Raw genomic sequence first — 23,873 nt, 5'->3', positions numbered from 1 at the left:
TTTTCTGCTAGGGACCAGACCTCGCTCACCTCATTTCCATTATGCTCCACAACTGGACTTCTTAATGGCCTGGTCATGGCTACCAATACCACTTACTGTACTGCGCTGTGACACTGACACCTTCGACTTGCCAGGGTATTTACGAGGGCATTTGCCCCTCCACCGAACGGCCCCACCCACTCTGTTTCACTTTTGGAGTTACGGTTCTGCTTTTCATAAACCTTCTGCTCCTTATTCACTTCCAAGATAAAAATTAACTCGGCCTGCCTCAGAGAACATGCCTTCCTCATTCATCCTCCCAACAACTTAACATTCCTTGTTGTTAATCTCCTGTTGACTTGAAAATCAGTTAGACTGTCAACAAGTCCTCTATAAATTAAAAGGAAAAGAAGGAAAGCATATGCGCACCTCCTGGAACCTCCTCTGGCTCTAAGCAGTTCCTGTTTCCTAGCAGTCTTCTGGAGGGTTGAGACGTGATGGGTAAGTAAGAAATATGTTCTGTGATGGAGAGGAGGAAGACAGCAGCACGATGGTCAACGGAAGCTGGTCCTTTATGCAACTCTCAGGGCTTCACAGCTGTTCCATTTGCTAATGAGGTTATTCATGAGCTCAAAAATGATGAATGGCTTGGGGGCTGGCCCCGTGGCCGAGTGGTTAAGTTCGCACGCTCCGCTGCAAGCAGCCCAGTGTTTCGTTGGTTCGAATCCTGGGCGTGGACATGGCACTGCTCGTCAGACCACGCTGAGGCAGCGTCCCACATGCCACAACTAGAAGGACCCACAACGAAGAATATACAACTATGTACTGGTGGGCTTTGGGGAGAAAAAGGAAAAAATAAAATCTTTAAAAAAAAAAAAAATGATGAATGGCTTCCCATTCACTCCACACAGGCCACAGCCCCCAACCTCACACTGCTCGCAGACCTGAGCAGACTCCAGTCCTCGCTGTCCAGCCCCCCCTACACGCCCAGCCTCACCTCCTTCCGCTGCATCCTACTGCTCTCCTCTCCGTCACAGTGGCTGCCTCCAAGTGTGTCACCCACACCACGTACACACTCACCTCTGTGCCTGCTGCATCCTACTGCTCTCCTCTCCGTCACAGTGGCTGCCTCCAAGTGTGTCACCCACACCACGTACACACTCACCTCTGTGCCTCTGCTCACACTGTATCTCTGCCTAGATTTCCTTCCCACCCCTAAGCAAGAGAACTCCTACACACTCAAGGCCCAACTCAAGTGAAACCTCTTCCAAAAAGCATTGGACAAGGGCTCCAAGCAGGGTTTTAGCTCTCTTCAAGGGTCCCGGTGCTTTTAATTTCAAACCCTACTATAACGTCACCCCACTGTTACAGCTCCATACAGCAGGCTCATTTCCACACGAAGTCTTATCCATCTGCCAGGAACTTAGTGGGTCCCGAAGAAATGTTTGTATACACAGAAAATGAGTTAATCATAATATAAAAAAAGGATGAAAAAGGGGAAGGTACTTTTTAGTCCTCAGACTTTAAAGGAGGGCCAGGAAGGTTTCTAGGAACATTTTACAATCAGAAAGCAGGATTTACTTATTCATATGTGTATAATCTGCAACTGAGGAACTTGGAATGAACAGGCCCAAGGGTCTCCCAGTAGACGGTAACCCCTATGAGGGCATGGGTTCTCGCCTATTTTGTTCTGTCTGTTTATTCACTCTGAGTCTCAGACTGGGAGCTCAGCAAGTCTCTCGTGAACGAACAAATGACTGAACAACGTGCTGTGTGGATACGACTGTTAAGCAAATTCAGTTACGACGGATTAAAAATATCCCAACAAAGCCCAGCTCTGTCTTCTGGCTAGAGTAAACTTAAAGAAATTTTCATTTTGCTTCTAAAGCAGGTCTTGCCTCGGGCTGCGCAAACTGCTCACAGAGCACCTAGGAAAAATGTGTGCCCACTGCCAGTTGCTGAGGATCACAGGTCCTAAACCCTTAGAGGTAAACAGACCACGGAAATGAACTTAGCGTCGTAGGCTTTCTCGTGCCTCAAAGGCCAAGAAGGCTGGCGCCCTTCAGAGGGAAGACTGCTCAGAGGAGGCAGCTTCCTGCCCCTGCAAGCCGGTCATTTCAACATGGCAGCTGCTTAAAAGCCCGTGTTACCGTAGGGTTTTTGAGACAGGAAGCAACAGTGGCACACCTAGCCGAATGCGGGGGGAGCACGACAGAGAGGAAACGGCACGGGGAACGAGATCAAGGCCTCGAGGTGAGCCACAAGCATGAAAACAAGAACCAACTTCGCTGTCTCCTCTGACGGAACTTACCTGCAACTCGTAATTATTAAAAAAGAGAAAACGAAGGGCACAGAAACAAACGGCACCCCCCCCCATCACCAGCTGCTCCCCCTTTTTCCATCATCAACCCTTCTTCTGATTTTACCAACTCTAACAGTAAGGAAGTCTAGAAGAACCTGACTGTCATTGCAGGGTGAAGGGGAAGACCACAGATGCCTTTTCTCCTCTACTTTCTGCTTTCCTATATATTCTAATTTTTCTACAGTGAGCTTTCCCTCTTGTTATGAGAACATAATCTTTATGTTAAAAGAAATTACAGAGCTAAAAAGTCTGTTCTAATAATATGAAAACTGCATTAAATAAACCCTTTCCCCCCAAAAATAACAAAGGAATCAATACCAAACTATCCAATCTTTTCACTCACCACATTACACTAATCCTCTTCCTCAACTACCAGTATACCATCCTAGCAAGACATTTATAAAAAATCACCTCATGGGCTGGCCCTGTGGCACAGTGGTTAAGCTTGGTGTGCTCTGCTTCGATGGCCCGGGTTAGAGGATTCAGATTCCAGGTGCGGGCCTACACCACTTGTCAGCCATGCTGTGGCAGCAACCCACATATAAAATAGGGGAAGACTGACACAGACGTTAGCTCAGGGCCAATCTTCCTCAGCAAAAATATATATATGTATTTTTTTTTAAATGTCTTCATAGTAGTTATCATTTGTGCAGCACTTCACAGTTTCCATGCATTATTTACCTGATTTTCCCCAACACCTTTGCAAGATAGCCAAGGTGGGTATTTTTATTTCTATTTTACACATGAAGAAAATAGAGGCCTGAAGTGAAGCTGGACCTTCTTGTTTCCCACCTGGCACTCCAAAACAGGATTTCTCAACCCCAGCACTACTGACATTTTAGCCAGATAATTCTTTGTTGTTTATGGGGCTGCCCCATGCACTATAGAATGTTTAGCAGCATCCTTGGCCTCTACCTGTCCCATGCCAGTAACACTCCCTCCTCCCACCACCAACCCCCAAGTTGCAACAACCAAAAATGTGTCCAGAAACTGAAAATATCTCCTTGGATGCAAAATCACACGCAGTTGAGACACACTGGTCTAAAAGAACCCAAGAGGTTCCTTCTGGCATCTCTATTTTGTGACAAGGCTTCAGACACCACTGGGCCACAATAAATTACAAAGCATCAGATGCTGCTTGCTTAGCAAGATTCAGTTAATGAACCAATTCCCTATCCACTTAAAACAATGTTTTAAATGTGGAAATGAACAGGAAAAATTTCCTCGCAGGAACATTCACATCTCAAATGATAAATCTTCTAAGAGCACATTATCATCTCATTAGAATATAATAAGGACACACATCATAAAGATATATAAAATGATGTGTGCTTTTCGGGGGGGTGGGGAACACTTATTAGAGGAGTTAGAAAATACAGATCTTGGTCTTTGCTAATAAACTTTATTAATGCACTAATTCCTCAGTGTTCCCTCTATAAAAACGAGTATAAACCTTCACAGTTCTCAATGCTTGCTTCAGCTGGGTTTCTGTCCAAATATATGTTACTTAAAGCTGATCAGAAGAAATTAAGTGATAACTTTGCAACACTATTAGAATTTGTGGTCTGCAGGTGAAACCACTAGTGTTTGTGAACCCAGAATCCAAACTGGCAGACCTCACAATCCTATTTAGAAGCATTCAGTTTAACTTCCTTGTGCCATTTAATCTGAGTCTCTATTCCTGCAAAACCAACTCCACCCTCTAAATTTATTTTCACCAGCTTTTTAGCAAATGCCTGAATTGAAAAGGTTTTGCAACCTAATTCTCCTTAACACCTTTAATCCATAAAGAGTGGATACCAAATGATCGGAGAGATAATTACAAGTATAGCGTTAGCCAAACTGATATTAAGACTGTCTAAATTACAGCAAATTGAAGTGCAGTTATATTCTGGGAAATGTGTCAACTATTTTTTCTATATATCTATAATTTATCACCCTCTATCATCACTTCCCAATGGTAGTAAGTAATTAGTATATTGTGGAATTGGGATGCTATTTAAACTGCATTTTATTCAACGTGGAGTGCCACACTACAACCCTAGTATTAAAACATGCATTTTTGCTGCTATTCAGAGAAACTAAGATACAGTGCAAGTGCTTAGCTAACACGACATGTGGAATTAAGAAGAGGTTGTGATTATTTCTATTCACAACGTCCACGATCACTCCGGTATGATGTACTTACACCTTTAAATGTGATCTGGATCTATACAGAGCAGACATTTTCTGCATATTACAAAGCATATTGTACCCGAAGTGTCTGGTACCCTCGTGACCTCCATTAGCCTTCACCACAAAGGACAGAACACACTGAACCTTCCATGAAAAGGACGCCCGAGTCTTGGAAAACATCAGAATCACCAAAAGCGAGAAACAACACAAAATGGGGTTTGGGAAAGGGAGGAACAAAGCTGGAATCAATATAACATGCTCGTGTTAAACATTTTTTTCCACTGTGTACATGCCCTCAACTTGAATCCTTTTCTCAAAAAACAGCCAACAAATACTCCCTGATTGTGTCTGCATTATACTCATCCCTTAACTATCCAAGGTTTTTAATGCTTTCCTCCCGAAAAAGAAGGATTGACAATTTTATACAGCTGTAAACTCCTGCCACGGAGAAAAACCTTGACTCTTAAAAAAAAAAAAAAAAAAAATGTTAACAGCCTGTATCCAACCAGCGGCAGAAGACAGCTCACGGCCACGTATGACAAGTGGCACGGAGGTCGGAGTCCTCTTCTCCGGCGACACAGGAATGCACAGAGAACATAAGATCAAAAAGGTGCCCACAAACACCTGGCAGGGTCACGTCTCCACCGAGGCCCGCTGGAAAGCTCCCGGGTACACACGGCCCCGGAGCCCCGGGCAGCGACCTGGGAGGGGCGCCTCCGGTCCCGCTCCAGCGCCGGCTGTCGGCCCGCTCCTGCTGCTCAGTCCCGGGCTCGCCCACGCCGGCCGCCCGGGCCCGGGGCCGCCCCCCGCGGGCAGGGCGGGCGCCTGGGCGCGCAGACGCCCCCGCCCCACGGGCGCCCAGGCCGCAGCGCTCCGCCGCGGGGACGCAGGGCAGCTCCGGGGCGCGCTCGGCCCCGCGCCGCCGCAGCCCGCGGGATAAACAGGATGTCGGCGCGTCCCGGGCTGTCTGCGAGAGCTCGGCGCCCGGGGGGAGGGCAGCGGCCGAGCCTCCCGCCCGCCGGCCCGGCCCCCGCGCCGCCCGGCTGGGAACCCCCGCCCGCCCGGGCCAGCGCGCCCCGGCCGCCCCGGCCGCGCAGCCTCCCGCCTCCCCGGGGACGCTCACCACTTCCGCGTGCGCCGGGCCGGGGGCTCCGCGTCGCCGCGCGCCTCGGGTCCGCGGCCGCTCCGCGCGGGCTGGGCGGCCAGCCCCGCAGGGCCGGCGTGCGCGCGCCGGGCTGGGGAGGGGGCGCCGGGGCGACGGGCGGGCGCGGGCCCGCGCTGTCTGCGCTGCTGGCTACTCGGCGGCCGCCGCGGCCTGCGCTCCGCGACGCCACGCCCCCGCCACGCCCCCTCGCGACGTCACGGGCGGCGGGCCCGGAAAGGGGCGTGGCCCACGCGCGCCCCGCCCCCTTCCGGCCTCGCCCCCGCCCCCGGCCGTAACTCGCCTCCTTCCCGGTGGCTTCTAGAAACACCAATCCGGGGATGGGAGGTCCGCCGGCGCAGAGAGTAAAATGGTCGTGACTTGGCCGTGGGTTGACGCCTCCCGGGTTGGAGTATCCTGCGCCATATCCTTGTGCCCCGCGATGCCTTTATCCCGTCCTCTCCCCTGTCCTGACCCAGCAGGAGGAGATCTTGTGGACCCTCGACTAACAGGGGCTTAAAGAATAAACCTTCCCAATTGACAAGTTACATCAGATCCAACCCATTCTGTATTTAAAGAGCTCTTTTTTTTTTAAGATTGGCACCTGAGCTAACAACTGTTGCCAATCTTCTTTTTTTTCTGCTTTTATCTCCCCGATCCCCCCAGTACATAGTTGTATATTATAGTTGTGGGTCCTTCTAGTTGTGGCATGTGAGACACCGCCTCAATGTGGCCTGATGAGCAGTGCCATGTCTGTGCCCAGGATCCAAACCAGCGAAACCCTGGGCAACCAAAGCAGAGCCTGCGAACTTAACCACTCGGCCACTGGGTGGTCCCTAAAGGGCTCCTTTAAATTAAAAAAATAGTGACTTATAAAAGGAATAAGAAGTAACATTTGTTGATGCCTAATGTGTATCCAGTACTTTTCATTTTTCACTGAGAATCCCTCAACGTAGGTATTATCCTCATTTTAGCCATGAGGAAGGAAATTGAGACTTAAGTACCTTCATCAAGCTCACGCTGTAGCCAGGATGCATACCTTGTAGGCAGTCTACGGCCAAATCCTGACCATTTTACTCCCTAAATCTCTCTCCAGTCCATTGGCTTCTCTAAGTGTTCCAATGACATGATTGGAGCTGCCACCATCTCTCACCTGAAGGACCACAAACATCTCTTAAATTGTCACTCTGCATTCTCTCCAGTCTCCCATTGATGCTCCGCAGTGAAGTTTTAAAAGCTCACATCTGTTCCACTCACTCCCGAGATTAAAACACTCCAGTGCCTTGCCGCTGAAAATCCTTGGAGGAAAGTCCTCTGGCCAAGCACGGTCAGCCTGCTGCAGCTCAGCTCACTTCGGACTGAGGCTGCCCCACCTGCCCTGACTCTGCTACACCTGCAGGAGGGTTCCTTGTGACTTGAGGGTGACTGCAACTTACCTTGTACCCTGGGCAAGAAGTGCTGGGTGTGGTACCTGGTGAGTGAAAAGAGCCTCCCAATCTAGGGTCCTGGATTTTAGGACTGGCTGTTTGCAGTTTACCTATTAAAGATGATGGTGGACAACAGGGTCTCCAAAGGGCCTTCTGGAAGGGGACAGAAGAGCTAGCAGAGAAGACAGGAGAATCAAGCAGGGAAGGTGGTGGCCCGGCTGCCTACACTGTGGGTGTTGGTGTGCTCGTCTTGCCTCACCTGCCACTCAGGGCTGTTTGCATCATTTTCTTCCTGTTAAATTGGGCTAATGCCTTCCTTACAGGGGTTATGCTGGAGGTGAACGGAGATAATGCAGGCCTGGCATGTGTGGTGGGCTTGGTAAGTCATGGTGATTTTTACTGAGCTGGGCCTTGAAGAACAGGTGAGAGTGACATGCATGGAGGCAGAGACACAAACGAACCACATTTCAGGTAAGGAGAAGGATAAAGGAAAAGGAAAGTCAGGAAGGCAGCAATGACCCCATTGTGCCCAAGAATGAATCTGTCTGCTCTGCAGCCTTCTGATATGGAACAAGGAGAAAGGGCCTTCGTTGAGTTTAGACCCATTCCTTGGTACCAGGCATTGCACTAGGTGGTGAGGATTCCCAGGAAAAAGACCCGGTTCCTGACTTCTGGATGCTCACAGTGGAGTAGGGGAGACAGACAAGCAACGATTCAGTGTGACTCATGCTCTTCTAAAAGTGATCACAGAGGAGAATCACCAGCCTGAAGAAATCAAGAAGAAAAGAAGCAGCTACAAGCAGCAGACAAATCACAGCAGCCAGGGAGAACGTGGCATATTTGGGCAGTAATAAGTATATGCTGTGTGGCTAGAGAGGAAGAAAAAAATGAGCCTTAAGCAAAAACTTTTGCGTAAAAGGAATGGTGTGTTTTTGAGGCATTTCAGCAGGTTTTTATTTTGGAAGAATCACTGTAGAGCAGGGTTTCTCAACCTCAGCACTATTGACATTTTGAGCTGGAAAATTCTTTGTTATGAGGGGCTGTCCTGTGCATTCTAGGACATTTAGCAGCATCTCTGTCCTCTACCCACTGGATGCCAGTAGCAATCCCCCTCATTCCTCGTCTACTCTCCAACCCAACACCCCCCTCCTGGCCCAGTTGTGACAACCAGAAATGTCTTCAGACATTGCCAATGTCCTCTGGGGGACAAAAATCACCCCCATTGAGAACCACTAATGTAGGGGTAACGTGGAAGATGGATTGGAGGGCAAGGAGATTAATCATATAGCATTGTAGAGCTGCAGGCTGCAAGTGATGAGAACAATACCTAAGGTAGTGGACTAGGGAGGGAACCTGGGAGGATGTCAAAAGCCTGAGGAGACAGACTAGACAGTGCCCCATGACTGATTAGATGTGGGTGCTGAGGCAGAGGGAGGAATCTCACATGACTCCCCAAATTTCTGAATTAGTCGACAAGTTGACCAAGGATGTCACCAACTAAACTGGATGGGGAATTCAATTTTATGTTTGAGAATAGAAAAACTTTTTAAAGTCACTCTATAGAGAACCTACAGGAGAGAGAGAGGGAGGGAGGGTGGGAGAGAGGGGAGTGTAAAAGGAGGAATACACGTATTTCCTTCTAACATGTACTATGTGGCATGAAACCTATAGACCTGCTCCAGACATTCATCTAAATTGAACTCAACCAAATGTCACAAAGTAGAAGCCTCTTACTAGGAAATTCTTTCAAAACAAAACAAAACAAAACCCATCCAACCACGAATCATACACACAGAGGTTTCACACATCAATCTTCATCAAAAGAGCAATTGCTCACCAATTTCTCTGCAAGCTGTTGCCTAGATTACAATGGGAAAACATGTTTGAGTCAAACAATGAGGTTTGCCTTTAAGAGGTTGTACTGAACAAAACTAAACTAAAATCCCATTGTACAAATCACACAATTTAACTACAGAGAGTCGGAAACTAGAGAAGAGAGATAAAATCTCCCGTAATCTCCTAACACTAATATAAATGTGCTTACCATATTATATATTTTCTTCCAGTTATTTTTTCACTAGGCATATTTTTAATATAAGTATAATGCTAGTGGATGTGTAATTTTGTAAATTGTTCCTTAAACTTATTTTAATGTATAAGCATTTTCCCATATTACTACAAAAGTCTTCATCACTAATGAACTTCTTCATGCAAATAAGTAATAATTAAATCCATAATATTCAGATAATTACCTTAGGAGAGAGTCACAGAAATGGAATTATCAACTCAAATGGACTGCACTTTTTTAGGTTGGCATTGGCAAGTCACTTTCTAGGATGTTTCCACAAATTTACACTGCCCTGAAAAATATACACAATGTCAGGTTCTCTAACAGTGAATATTATAATTTTTTTAATGGTTTACACATTTAATGTTTTTAACATGTATGTTGTTGCCTTAATTTTGAATTTCCATGATTATTAAAGAAAGTAATACTTTTCAGTATGCTTTTTCACTAGTTTATATTTTTCATTTTCCTTTTAATTTGTCAATGTGTGTGCAGGGAGTGGGGGGGAAATACTGTTTCCTTCTTTGCCTCTCTCTAACGGGGTCATAGCATCTTCCATCAATTTGTAATAATGAGATCTTTTAAAAAGATAGCAATATTTTCTCTGGCATACTTCTGATATATATTTTTCCAGCATACTATTTACTGTAAAAAATGATGCTTATAATTGTTTTCCATGTTCTTGTAGTCAAGTGTGTTGAATCGTTTTGGGATTTTGTTTGCTGCGTGTTTGCTTGCTCTGGGATTTCATCTGGGATCCTGCAGGAAGTCATCCTCTCTCCTTAGGTGAGATAAATGAATACAACAAGTCTTTGTTGAGTAGCAAGTACGTGCCAGGCACAGAACAGGAAATGCAGCGTAAGACAGAAGTAAGACAGAAAAGGCTCCTAGTTGAGGAGGATGGTTGAAAATAAGTAAATGACTAAATAATTACAATAATATCAGATAGTAATACAGGCTAAGAAAAAAAAGGACTTAGGGAATAGAGAGTGGGGAGGACTGGCATAAACGTTCATTCTACATTTCTCTAGGTTTTGTACAGCTACATCTTTTAAATATCCAACATTTAAACCATCTAAAATTTCAATGGATGCTCTGAATTATCTAAAGGGCTATTTTTAAAATCAACACTGTCATTTATATTTTTTTAAAAGTATTCAATAGGGCCAGCCCAGTGGCGCAGCGTTTAAGTGCACATATTCCGCTTCAGCGGCCCAGGGTTCACCGGTTCGGAATCAGGGTGTGGACGTGGCACCATTTGGCAAGCCATGCTGTGGCAGACATCCCACATATAAAGAGGAGGAAGATGGGCACGGATGTTAGCTCAGGGCCAGGCTTCCTCAGCAAAAACAGGAGGATTGGCAGCAGATGTTAGCTCAGGGCTAATCTTCCTCAAAAAAAAGAAAGTATTCAATAAATGTTTGCCCCTTATTTAACAATCCCCTTCCCTCATCCCACCCTCCAAAAAAAAAGGAAAAGTAAAATCAAATGTTAAATTTTTTACCTCTGAACTAAACTTAGGTGGTAACTGGACAGGTCTTTCCCCGTATGCTCTCTAATCCAATGAATTAGGCTCCATGGAAAGTGGGGAGATTATTACCCTTACAAGAAGGAGATCTTACCCACAGATAAAATATACAACTATATACTGGGGGGATTTGGGGAGAAAAAGCAGAAAAAAAAAAAAGAAGATTGGCAACAGTTGTTAGCTCAGGTGCCAATCTAAAAAAAAAAGGAGATGCTTTCCCCTTGCTTAGTACCACGAAAACAGTAGGCCATCGATAATACTCATAATGACAGACTGAAAGTTAGAGAAAAACAGTCTGATTAAAAGTAATGGAACGCAAAAGGAATGTGTATAATTTTTTACCTAGGAGGAATCATGCATGACATATAGTAAAATTTCAATAGAAATTTGCTAAAAGTATAATTCAGTGGAAGAAAAAAGATGAAAGCAATCGAGTCATATATGTATGACTGTGAATGTCCACTTAAGACCTTTGCAGACTAAAACTACTGAGGGAACACAGCCCGGAACTTTGAGGCCTCTGTCAAGCATGTGATACAGTACCGCTACTGCCCTGAAATTGTAGCCCTGATTTGGAAAACTTTCTCAGCCCACTCCTGTAAGACATGAGGTTCCTCTTCCTCAGATGCTTCAGCTCTCATACATGTCAACTCTGTCCCTCAGCCTGACCGTCCCATAGCTGAGTAGTAAAGGTGACTTCAGAGTAATACGGATCTAAGTGAGAATTTCAGCTCAGCTCTGCCACTTACTAGCTGTATACCGCAGGCAAGTTCCTACGTTCCTCCTCAGTTTCCTCATATGCAAAGTTGGAATCCAGCCCATTTACCTCAATAAATGTTATCATGAAGATCAGGGAAGAACAAACTCACTGTTCCAACTACATTATGGTGCAGGGATGGCCCTTAATAGCCAGGCCCTAGCTAAGGAGCATACATTAGTTTAGGTGCATTTAGATGCAAGTAAGACAGGATTATATATGCAAGTGATTTATTGGGGAAGTGCCCGTGAAGGGGGAGGGAGCAGGAGAAGGTAAGGAGAGCCTCCAGGCCAGGATGCAGCTCTGATATCTGTGGAAGAAGAGAGGAGAAAAGGGAGGATGGAGTAGAAAGAGCACAGTTCCAAGAAAGCCTCAGGTAAGCCAGTTGGGAGTCCATAAGCCAAAGTGGCCACTGCTCGCTGGAACTGGCCTGCCTTAGTGTGCTGGGCACGCTCAGTCACTGACAGGGGAAGCCCAGTCTCCAAGCAAGCACGGTGGTGGATGCACAGAGCGCCCAGCTGGAGCCCTCAGTCAGGCTCCGCACAGGAGGAGATCTGAGCAGTGCACTTTCACAGCAGCTCCATCCTCCCCATTGCACTGCTCAGATCTACTTCTACACGCAGGTGCGAAGAGCAGGACCTCCACAGTCCACAGACCTCTCTTTCTGCGGGGAAACTTAGAAAAGATGGTTAATGTGACACGGTATAGACAACAGCTAGTTTTCATCCTCTCCCTCTTCCCTTCATTCTGAATTCCTTTCATCCTTAGCTAGCATTTGGCAGATCCTGCTGAAGTAACCCTCCAAATCTTCATTCCCGAGGGGTCTGAGCCCTTTGCCATCACACCCTTCTCAGGTCAGGCATGCTAGACACATCCAATCATAGTTCCAATGGGGCAACGGAGTACTGGAGAGGCCCACGTGGATCTCCTGGGATCCACATGTTCCTCCCTAGCCTCATTGTGTAAAAGGAAGTCTGCCTCCTCCTGCTGACAAGGATGGATTCTCCCTGCATGATGGTGACATTGCCCCTTCTGGTCCCGGAGACAAGAAGCCCAAAGGGCCCCGGTGACACTATAGTTCATAGTTCCATAGGACTCTCATTAGATCCTCTGGCAAGAGGACACCCCGTTTGGGGCCCAGGATCTCTAACACTTGAAGAGCCCAGAATGTGAGGACAAGAAGGACAAAGTTCCCTAGTGGGTCATTGGGAGTGATGGTGAGTGACCCCACTCCTACTTTGACCCCTGGGTTCCTGGATCCGTTTATTCTTCTAATTGTGGACACAGTGTCATATAGAGATCTCTGATTTAAAGCATATCCTGCAGGAAGACAACGCAGCCTTTCAGAGGGTTGCCTCTGGTGTGTCACTTCAGGTGACTTTCCAAGGCCTTCCAGCTCTCCATGAGGTCAGCTGCTCTGGATAGTGTCTCATGTGATATATGTGAGCAGAGGACCTCCTGGTCACAGGCCCTTTCTTTTTCAGATTTTATACATACCTTTGTTGGCTACACACGGCCCTTGGGACACCATGCGCTATTAACCCTCTCTGCAATCCTGCAGATCAAGCCCTGTTGGCTGCCCTGCTGACCCTTCTGCTTATTATGGTAATTGTGACCTCTTGGCTTCTGGTGGTTAAGCACTTCCGGTTGGTCTCTGTTATTTGGGAGGATCCCCATCATGCCCATGGCTATTAAGGAACCCAGCTCTGGGACCACTCTCCTACTTTGAGCCCTGGCCTTCAGAAGTGGCCTGCACTTGGTGACGCTGGCACCCCTCTCTGCAGTGCCTTCTGAACGGGCTTGGTGGATGGCGTGTCCTTTGGGCCTCCCCTGGAACATGGTCCTCTGCTGGCTCTTCTGGCCTTGCATACTCTTTCCAGTCTACCCTGTCCCTTTCCTCGACTTCTCAACCCTTCCTCTGCCTTCTGCTAAGGCAACTCAGTCTTCTCCCCTTCGCTCAGGCCTGGCCATCACTTTTCCAGGCTTCTAACAGCCATCCCATGGTGAGTTTGCCTCCTCTTCTAAGGTTCTTGCTAGGGTGTTAGATCCTGTGTCTTGAAAAATGGCCCTTAGCCGTGAGCTCCAGAAATAGTATACTTCTCTTGGGCAAGGTTACTTATCTCTTATGCGACTGACTGTCTCTCTCCCTTTGACTGTTAGGAAGCTCAGAATCTAATTTGAGTCATATATGTATTATACAGAGAAACTTACAACACGCACTTTATGTACTATCCTCACAACAGCTCGTCTTTTCTTTCACTTATTTTCACTTCACACGGACTCCTTCACTTGCATTTACTCAGCACAAACTCTGCCCAGCACTGTGCTAGGTACACTTATATAATCTCATTCAATCTTGGCTTTCCTTATTGTGGGATCTTGGGCAAGATACCAAATTTCCATAAGCTTTGATTTCTTCATCTCTAAGTGAGGATAATCATAATGTTGACTCTATAGGGTTATCATGAGGATTAATAATGATAGTTAATATCATTAGTTATTAGAAGACATTCAAATGTTTTTGCCTTCAAAAAACCCAAAACATCTGATATTACTATATTACAAGATGTCAATGTAGTAATTTCTTAAAAGGTAAATAGTTTATTATAAAAACACTCAATATACAGAGCAGAATAAGTATTACTAATCTTATTTATTATGGCTTTAATCTAATTGAAGGTTTTTGTGGTTCCTGTAATTAACAGCACTATAACAGAATCAATAAAGCTAAGCTATAATGAATTTCCACACAGAAGGGCTCATTTATGGTTTCTTTCTTATATAGGGCAAATAAGATGATGGCCCCCTCAGAAGGCAATGAGCCCAAAGATGCTTTACTTCAAAATGCATTCAGTTTTACAGGAATATCAGATTGCTTTGGATTGACTGATGAGCTATAATAATGAGGCTTATTCTACCCCAGGGACTTAGTATGCTGCATTAATAATGAAAACACTTTGTGAAGAAATGCTGTGCTGAGAACCAAGCTTAGTGCCCTGCGAAGACCACTGGACCAGAAAGCAGAAGACTGGAGTTGTAGCTGAGGTCTGCAACAGGATGGAGACACACACAGCAGTCTGTTTGGCTTCTCTGAGCTCATGTCTCTCCTGGGTTAGATCACAGGATTTTATGATGCTCGTCAGCATCAAAATCCTGTGCATCTTTGTTTTTTAACCTCACAGTATCCATGTAAAAGTTACTGGCTAAGAAATCATATTTGCATTGGAAGTGGAAAGCCTAAATTACATGCCCAAAAGCAACAGGAAAATAAATTATAACTTAACAAGAATTAGGTTTGATTTCTTCCCAAGTTCTAATTTTCTGTTACTCTGGTAGGAGAGTGATATCTAGGGATCACGGATTCTCAGGGGTATATGGCACCCAACAATTCAACTCAATTCGACCATTATTTATTTAGCTCTACTATGTGCCAAGCAAGTTTCTGAAAAGATGACACAGGACACATATGATCAGTGACAATCAACCAAACACTATGTGTATAGGGTACTACAGTAGACCCTTAGCAAGGGGGGGCCACTCTTCCTGCCCTCAGGGACTGGAGTATATAGCAGAAAAGGCAAGACATCCATCCAAAAAATAAATGATCAAGTGTCAAATGGCGGATACAGGCAGGAAATGTCTGTGGGACATTTCAGATTTCAGAGACAGGAAATATCATGAAAATCCAGGTGGAGGAGGAGATGTGAGCTGGACCTTGAAGGATTCTGAAAAACCAAGAGGTGGGAAAGTGTTAGGCCTATTTAGTGGGTATTTATATCCTTCCCCAAATTGTTAAGATTAGGTTTATTTTTAAGTGTGAAATACATTTGTGTTGTCTTCAGTCAAGATTAAGTACCATGACAGCAGAACCATGTACAACATAGCTGATTCGGCACAACAGATACTCACGGAGCGCCTTCGATGCTGCCAAGTAAGCTTTAGACAGGAGGGAAAGGTAAAGAAGGAAAGACAGAGGAACTGGAGCTATAGTGCAGAAGTCAGCGGAGGCACCTTTGCCTCTCCGAGATCTGGGTAAACTTGGTTTGAAACCTAACACATTACCTGGCCTGTGGAGGTACAAAGCCCTTGCAAGAGCTGGGTAACTTCCAGAGGGACACTTCCACCTCCTCACACCTAATCCATTCTGTGCAGTGTTGACGTGAAACCCTGCCCCTTCCTGGTTTTCCCATCAAAGGCACTCCCACAACGCTCGCTGCCTGGGGTTGGTAGCAGTCGCTGGAGATGTTGGCACCGGAGGAAGGAACCGCAGCTTTGGGGCACTGCTAGCTGCGCTTTCCCTCTTCCCTCTGCCCTCCCTCCCCTCTTTTCCTCACACTCTCCATCCCGGATTGCCCCCACGAATTCCAAATTCTCCCCATAGTCCCCACAGCAGGTTGTCCTTCCTCTAACTTCCAGGTCCCCTGGACTCAACTTTCCACCTCAAGCATTCTCCAAGCTACTCCATTATACCTACTTTTCTAAACCCTCCATCCCCAAGAGGAATTCTGGCGCCAGCTATTAAGAGGGAGTGATATTTTCTCCACCTTGTTACAAAGAGATAAGTGCACTGGTGACTTTAAGAGAAGCCCAAAGTGCGTGGAGGGACAGACGAAGGAGAGAGTGCAGGAAATGGGTCAAAAGGGTTTCTTGGCGCCTTCTAAGTGATCTCTCTCTCTCTTCCAAATTCACACATTTATTGCCTGCGTCGTGCCTTGGAAAGTTGTCCTCTGCTGCCTTCTATCGCTGTTTCTCTTCCCATCTGTCTGTGATTTTATCTCCTTGACCAGACTTCCCGCAGCTCCAGCACAGCAGCCTTTTCTCGTTCCTCCCCAGAACTCTCACGGGCAATGGGCCTCCCTCATTGGTCTGGTGAGTCTCAACCTGTGGGAGCTTTACTTGGCTTCAGGATACTTCCCCTAGATTTCCCCTAAAAATGCCACACGGCAGGAGTTTATTTTAATTAAAATAAATTAAAATGCCTCTAAGAATGTATTGAGTATTTAACTAATTTGCTTGAGACAGCTGGAGATGTCCACTCCTATTACCTCAAGGCGGAGCTGGAGATGACTAACAAGTGCTGAAGTACCCCGAGGGACCAGCCACCTGCTTCAGTTCTCACAGTCGTCTTTGGAGGTGACAGTAGGTGATTTGCCAGAGGTCACAGCGCTACAGAGCAGGAACTAGAATTTTAACCCAGGACACCTAGCTTCAGAACTCCCATTCTTTTCACTACACCACATCTCTAAAATAATAATGGTCCTTTAGAGACCTTCAAATTCTCATTATGAACAAGAAGGGCAGTTATTCACTGGGATACAAACTAAACAAGACCACTCCAATAGTGAGAGTCCTGGAATGGTAGAAAGAAAGTTGACTCTATGAACTTGAACAAGTGGCCTCACCTTTCTGAGCTTCAGGTTACTTATTTGCACACACACAATTTTATAAAGTTGATGTCAACGCTAAATTAAAGAACATACATATAAAATGCCTGGCAAGCAGTGTTAAGTGGAATTCCTGATTCTTTTTAGAGTGTAAAATGGGAGTTGACACTCAGGTGTGACATTGAGCTTGGCTGGGCAGGTGTCTTTTAATGGGGTTAACACATTACATTATCTGGGAGGGGCATTAGCTGACACATAGAGCAGATTAATCCTTACTCAGCATCATGCAGCAGCAGCCGCAGTGCTTGAAGGTAGATTGGCACCACTGTCAACATCCTTCGAAGGCCTTCTCCATAGTAACTGTTGCTGCCTCCTAAACAAGGTGCTTTCAGATTGTTGCTCTCAGCCCAGGTAGGAGGTATGAGGGTTTAAGGTATGAGCATTATAAAATGTGGGGAGGTTTTGGGGGGGTCAGTTTGGGGGCATGGAACTGAGACAGGAACCATCCTAATGAGACAGGGCCATCTGCAAGGCCCCGTGCACAACAAGATAAGGCCCCAAAAAGATTGGCCCTAACCAATCAGTGGGCCAGGAGAATCAGACAGAGACCACCAAGATCCACCTTCCGCAGCCTCTGGACTCTCCTGGGCTCACACATGCGCCCTAGCACCCAGGAGTCCACTGGGTGACCCAGCCCCATTAGCATAGTAAAAATCACACCCAGGGGTGGAGAGCTACCATGCTAATGATACACGCATCACATGAGGTGGCATGCTGAACAAGAGCGCAGGCGCAAACATAACCCCACCTCCACATGCCATGACAAGGCCCTCCTCCCCGGCCTTTGCCTAATAAAAACCCCACAATCCCGCTCCCTAACAAGCCCGTCACCTGCCCCTTTCCGTTCTGCACCGGCTCCCTAGTGCCTGTGCACAAGCCAATAAACTTTTACTTTTCTGCTCCTGTTTGTTGTCTCTCCTGATTTCTATCCTGGGGGACAACAAGAACCCACTGTTCCGGTAACAGAACCACTCTTCCCAATCTCAAGTCCTGCTGGCTTGTGTTTCCAAGATCACAGTTGCGCCAGGGAATCAGAGCCAGGATTTGGCTCTGCCTGTTCCTGACTGTGTGACTTTGAGTACATGACCGTGTTAAATCTCAGTTTTCTTATCTGTAAAATGGGGATGATAATATTTTCAGTCTTTTAAGGTTGTTGTGAAGATTAAGTTAAATGATGAATGTAAATCGCTTAGTACAGTATTTGGCACATTGTAAGTCCTAAAAAAGTTGGTCATTATTTTATTATTAGCAAGGACCAGGGCCTTGAAGTTCGAAGATGCAGGGCAGCAAAAGAGTAAAGGAAAGAAAGGCTGCCTGTTGCTGCAGGATCAAGTCCAACGCCACAGTCAAAGTCTGTTTAATCTGGCCACAAACCTCTGCTTCCCCCTACGGCTGCCTGCACACTGCAAAAACTCCTCCGCTCCCTCACTCCCCCAGGCAAGCAGAAGTCCTCCTTCAGTTTCCCAGAGTACTTTGCATATTCTTTTGTACTTCCCCTTATCATACTGTATTCTCACTATTCGTTTGCATAGTTATCTCCACTCCCAGTCTGTGAGTTTACAGAGTAGCCACTGAACAGGATCTTTGTATTTGCAGCCATAGGCACTCTGTAACTCTTGCGTGGATGGATGGATGGACAAATGAGTGGATAAGAAACATAGGACAACACAGTGACTTGGTAAAAGGATTAGGACGAGGCACCCAGGGGACAGGGTAAGACAGTCTCTGCTTCTTCACTCTTGCTAAGCCTGGGTCTGAGCAGAAGAGGAGAGGACACAACATTTGCAGAATTGCTTGCCTGACCAGGATGGTTGGGCAATCTCCTCTCGTTAAGGATTAAGCATCTTTCCTTAGGCTAGAAACTGATTGCTGCGCTCACCTGTGACCACCCAGCTCGAGACAATAGACTTGCCTCCTGCTATGCCCTCTGAGATAGCAGACCCACTACCTGCTGTGTCCATCAAGCGCTGTGCTGACAGGGCAATCTTGTGACTATTGTGGGAGGGACATTTCCATCATATGTGAAACATCCTGTTTGGGGGTATATAACCACTCTGTATACCTCACTTCTTCAGTGCCCTTTCTTCCTTTGGGAACAAAGGCTCTGGGCCATGGTCCTCAGGTTTCAGCTCAGAATAAACTCACCCAAATTTTTATTTATAGATTGGTTATGGATTATTTTTGTCGACAATATTCACTTACTGATAACTTCTTATGTACTTTAAAAAAAAAGTGACATGCTGGAATCAGCTCCCCCCGGCTCACCAGAGCGGATTGTGTGCGTGTCTTCTTAACTCCATCTTAGGTGATTTCACATTGGCATCTCAAAACCAGCCTTGGCAGGAGTATTTATACCACGGAAACTGGCAAACACTACAAATCAGGGTTTCCTACCCCTAAATCCCCTGAGAGCTGATTGTTAAGCATTTACCAGCAGGCTACTGGTTTTATGATGAATGATCCCAATTAGTCCTCCTAACACTCCTATTTTACAGATGGGAAAATGAAGTTTAGAGAAGCTAAATAACTGAGTAACTTACTACAAACTTTTTGGTGGCAAAGGCAAAACTAAAATTCACACCGTCTGCCTCCAAAGTTTATGCACTTAAACATTTAAAGCTTTGTAACACTTTTTATTTTTAAAAATTTACATATCAGAAGAAAATGTCTCTCATATCCTAATTTTAAGATTTCAAAACCTTAATTAGGCCAGTAAGATAGCAAAGTAGGCGGCTCTGAGCTTCTGTCTCCTCCATAGAAACATCAGAAAACAAGCAGAAGCTGTCAGAGTCAACTTTGTAGAACTCTGGGAAAAACTCAAATGCTCAGAGCAACCAAGTGCATACTGAATCAAGAAAAAGTCAACTTAAAAGTGGGAAGAAAATTTGTGGCATTTTTACTTGTCCTTACACCACACACTCCTGGCTCACAGTAGTCTTGAAGTTAGCAGCCCACATCGTCAATGTGAGACCCTGGTCCCCAGTTCCAGAAACATCAGAGCAGACCTTATTTGAAAATTATTGTGTGGCTCTGTTCTAACCTGTCTGGGGCTACCTGAATGATTAGTTCAAGGGACTCATCCATGTTTGTCTAACTCAGAATTAACCCAGGCCAGAAAAGCAGTGTAACATTGTAAGGCGGAGGAGCAATGTCAGGCTAAGCACTGAAGGGACCAAGCGCAGAGCCAGACTGCACTTGGGAGTCCCAGAAGGGGAAGAGAGAGTGAAAGGGGAAGAAATAATATTTGAAGAAATAATAGCTGAAAAATTCCCAAATTTGATGAAAGACATATATCTACACAGCCAGGGAGCTCAATGAATTCAAGTATGATAAACTCAAAGAGAGCAACACCAAGACACACTATAATCAAACTGTTGAAAGAAAAAGACAAAGAGAGAATCTTGAAGGCAGCAAGAAAGATATGCCTTGCCACATACAAGAGATTCTCAATAATAGTCAGTTTCTCAGTAGAAACCATGGAGGTCAGAAGGCAGTGGGATGACGTGTTAAAAGTGTTGAAAGAAAAATACAGTCAGCCAAAAATTCCACATGTAGCAAAACTGTCCTTTGAAAATGAGGATGAAATTATGATATTTCCAGAAAAACAAAAGATGAGGGAGTTTGTGACCACTAGACCTGCCTGACAAGAAATGCTAAAGGGCATCCTTCAGGCTGAGATAAGAGGACGCTAGACAGGATCTTGAAGTCACGTGAAGAAATAAAGATCTCTGGTAAAGGTAACAACATAGGCAAATATAAAAGCCAATATTATGGTATTTTTGGTTTGTATGGTATTTTTGATTTGTAACTCCACTTTTCATACATAATTTAAAACACAAATTTTGCCTACATAACTTGAAATACAAACTCACAAAAGATTTCTTTGGTACACAAGGTATAAAGATGTAAATTGTGACAATAACAATAACATAAAGATGGAGGGAGGATGGAACTGTAAAGGAGTAGAGTTTTTGTATGCGGTTGCAGTTAAGTTGATATAAGTTTAAAATTCAATAGTTATAAGGTTAAAGGTAATCCATACAGTAACAACAAAGAAAATATCTTTAAAAATACACAAAATAAAATCAGAAGGCAATCAAAACAGTTCACTACAAAAAAATCAACCAAACACAAGGCAGTAATGGAGGAAATGAGAGACAAAAAAGGTCTAAGAACCACACAAAACAAACATCAAAATAGCAGAATGATGTCTTTCCTTATCAATAATTACATTAAATGAAAATGGATTAAATTCCCCAGTCAGAGACAGCCTGGCAAAACAGATTTAGAAAAACATGATCCAACTATATGCTGTCTACAAGAGACTCACTTTAGAACCAAAGACACAAATAGGTTGATAGTGAAAGGAGGGGAAAAGATATTCCGTGCAAGTGGTAACCAACAGAGTTGGGGTAGGTATACTAATATCAGACAAAACAGACTTTAAGTCAAAAACTGTTACAAGATAAAAAGAAGGACATTATACATTGATAAAAGGATCAATTCATCAAGAAAATATAACAATTATAAAACATATGCATCAAATGACAGAGCCCCATAATATATGAAGCAAATACTGACAGAATGAAAGGGACAAATAGACAGTTGTACACTAATAGTCGGAGTTTTCAATATCCCACTTTCAATAAAGGATACAATATACATAAGATCAAAAAGGAGAAGACCAAACAACTCTATAAAGTGAATAGTTCTAACAGACATACAGAACAGTCTCAACAACAACAAGAGAATACACATTCTTCTCAAGTGCACATGGAATGGTCTCCTGGATATACCATATGTTAGGCCACAAAACAAGTCTCAATACATTTTAAAAGACAGAAAACATATGAAGTGTCTTCTCTGACAATAGAATGAAGCTAGAAATCAATAACAGATGGAAAACTGGAATATTCAAAATTTTCTGAAAATTGAACAACATATTCCTAAACACACAATGGGTCAAAGAAGAAATCACAAGGGAAATTAGAAAATACCTTGAGACAAATGAAAATGAAAACATAATGCACCAAAACTTATGGGATGCAGGCAAAGCAGTGCTTATAGAGAAATTTATATCTGTAAATGCATACGTTAAAAAAGAAGAAAGATCTTAAATCAATAACCTAACTATACACCTTCAGGAACTAGAAAAAGAAGAGGAAATTAAATCCAAAGCTGGCAGAAGGAAGGGAATAAAAAAGATTAGAGCAGAGATAAGTGGAATACAGAATAGAAAAACAGGAAATCAACAAAATAAAACATTAATTTTTTTAAAAAGTCAACAAAATTGACAAATCTTTAGCTAAAATGTCAAAGAAAAAAAAGAGAAGACATAAATAACTAAAATCAAAAACGAAAGTTGGGGACATTATTACCAACCTTATCGAATAGAAAGGATTACAAGAGACTATTATGAACAATTCTATGCCAACAAATTACATAACCTAGATGAAATGGACAAATTCCTAGAAATACACAAATTGCCTAAACCAACTCAAAAAGAGATAGAAAACCTGAATAGACCTATAACAATTAAAGAGGTTGGACTGGTAATCGAAAACCTCCCAACAAAGAAAAGTCCAGGACCAGAAGCCTTCCCTAATCAATTCTACCACACCTTTAAAGAAGAATTAACATTAGCAGGTGGGGGAAATGGGGAGGTATTGGTCAAAGAGTACAAACTTCCAGTTATAAGATTAATAAATTCTGGATATCTAATGTACAGCTGGTGACGATAGCCAATAATATTGTATTACATACTTGAATGTTGCTAAGAGAGTAGATCTTAAGTGTTCTCACTACAAAAAAAGAAATGGTAATTATGTGATGGGAAGGACATGTTAGCTAATGCTTTGGTGGTAATAATTTTGCAGTATATAAGTGTATCAAATCAACACATTGTATACCTTAAACTTACACAATGTCATGTGTCAATTACATCTCAATAAAGCTGGAAATAAAGAAAATAAAATAATAATTTAAAAAAGAATTAACATCAATTCTTCTCAAACTCTTTCCAAAAACAGAAGAGGAGGGAACACTCCCTAACTCATTTTATGAGGCCATCATTACAATGATAACAAAGGCAGATAAAAACATCACAAGAAAATAAAATCACAGGCCAATATCCCTTATAGATGCAAAAGCTTTAACAAAATACTGGTGAGCCAAATCCAACAGGATGTTAAAAACATTATACACCATGACCAAGTGGAATTTATCCCAAGAATGCAAGAGTTGTTCAACATAAGAAAATACATTAATACAATAAACTATGTTAATAGAACAAAGGTTAAAATAGAAAGATTACCTCAATTGACACAGAAAAGGTATTTGACAAAATCCAACACTCTTTCATGATAAAAATACTCAGAAAACTAGTAATAAAAGGGGACTTTTCCAACATGATAAAGGGAGTTTCTGAAAAACCCTCAGCCAACATCATATTCAATAGTATAAGACTCGAAGCTTTCTCCCTGAGAGCAGGAACAAGACGAGGATGCCTGCTTTCTCCACTGCTGTTCAACACTGGAAGTTCTAGTGAGAGCAAGTAGACAAGAAAAGAAGATAAAGGGCATACGAATCGGAAAGGAAGAAGTAAAACTCTCTCTATTGGCAGATGTCATGATCCTATATATAGTAAATCCCAAAGAATCCACAAGAAAGCTACTGGAGCTAGTAAATTCATCTAAGCCACAGGTCACAAGATCAACAGACAAAAATCAGTTGTGTTTCAGTTGTGTTTCTATACACCAGCAATCAATAATTCGAAAAGGAAATGAAGTAATTCCACTTACATTAAAATAGCATCAAAAAGTATAAAAGACCGAAGAAAAAATGTAACCAAGGAGGTGAAATATTGTACACTGAAACCTATAAAACATTGTCGAAAGAAATTAAGACAGACCTAAATAAATGGAAACACACTCATGTTCGTGGATCGGAAGACTTAAGATTAGCCTCTTCAACAGATGTTGCTGGCACACAGG

General features: G+C 44.0%; 1 protein-coding gene across 7 annotated transcripts in view; it reads right to left on the bottom strand.

Annotated features, from left to right (window-relative positions):
* The window catches only part of JAK1 (Janus kinase 1), a 143,199-nt gene that overhangs the window by 117,215 nt on the left and 2,111 nt on the right, over window positions 1-23,873 (bottom strand). For 2 of the 7 annotated variants that reach the window (XM_070592043.1, XM_070592044.1), the window contains exon 1: window positions 5,640-5,779. The exons of 1 other annotated variant lie outside the window; for it this stretch is intronic. The gene's annotated coding sequence lies outside the window, so the exon portion shown is untranslated. Of the gene's footprint in view, window positions 1-408; window positions 1,567-5,140; window positions 5,302-5,639; window positions 5,836-23,873 lie in introns of those variants that run through there. 4 more of the 7 variants (XM_070592033.1, XM_070592035.1, XM_070592046.1 and 1 more) reach the window with 4 other exon arrangements.

The sequence above is a fragment of the Equus przewalskii genome, chromosome 24 (genome assembly GCF_037783145.1).
Source record: "Equus przewalskii isolate Varuska chromosome 24, EquPr2, whole genome shotgun sequence".
NCBI lineage: Eukaryota > Metazoa > Chordata > Mammalia > Perissodactyla > Equidae > Equus > Equus przewalskii.
Note: the sequence above shows the minus strand (reverse complement) of the source record. Positions and strands in the feature narration are given on the sequence as shown.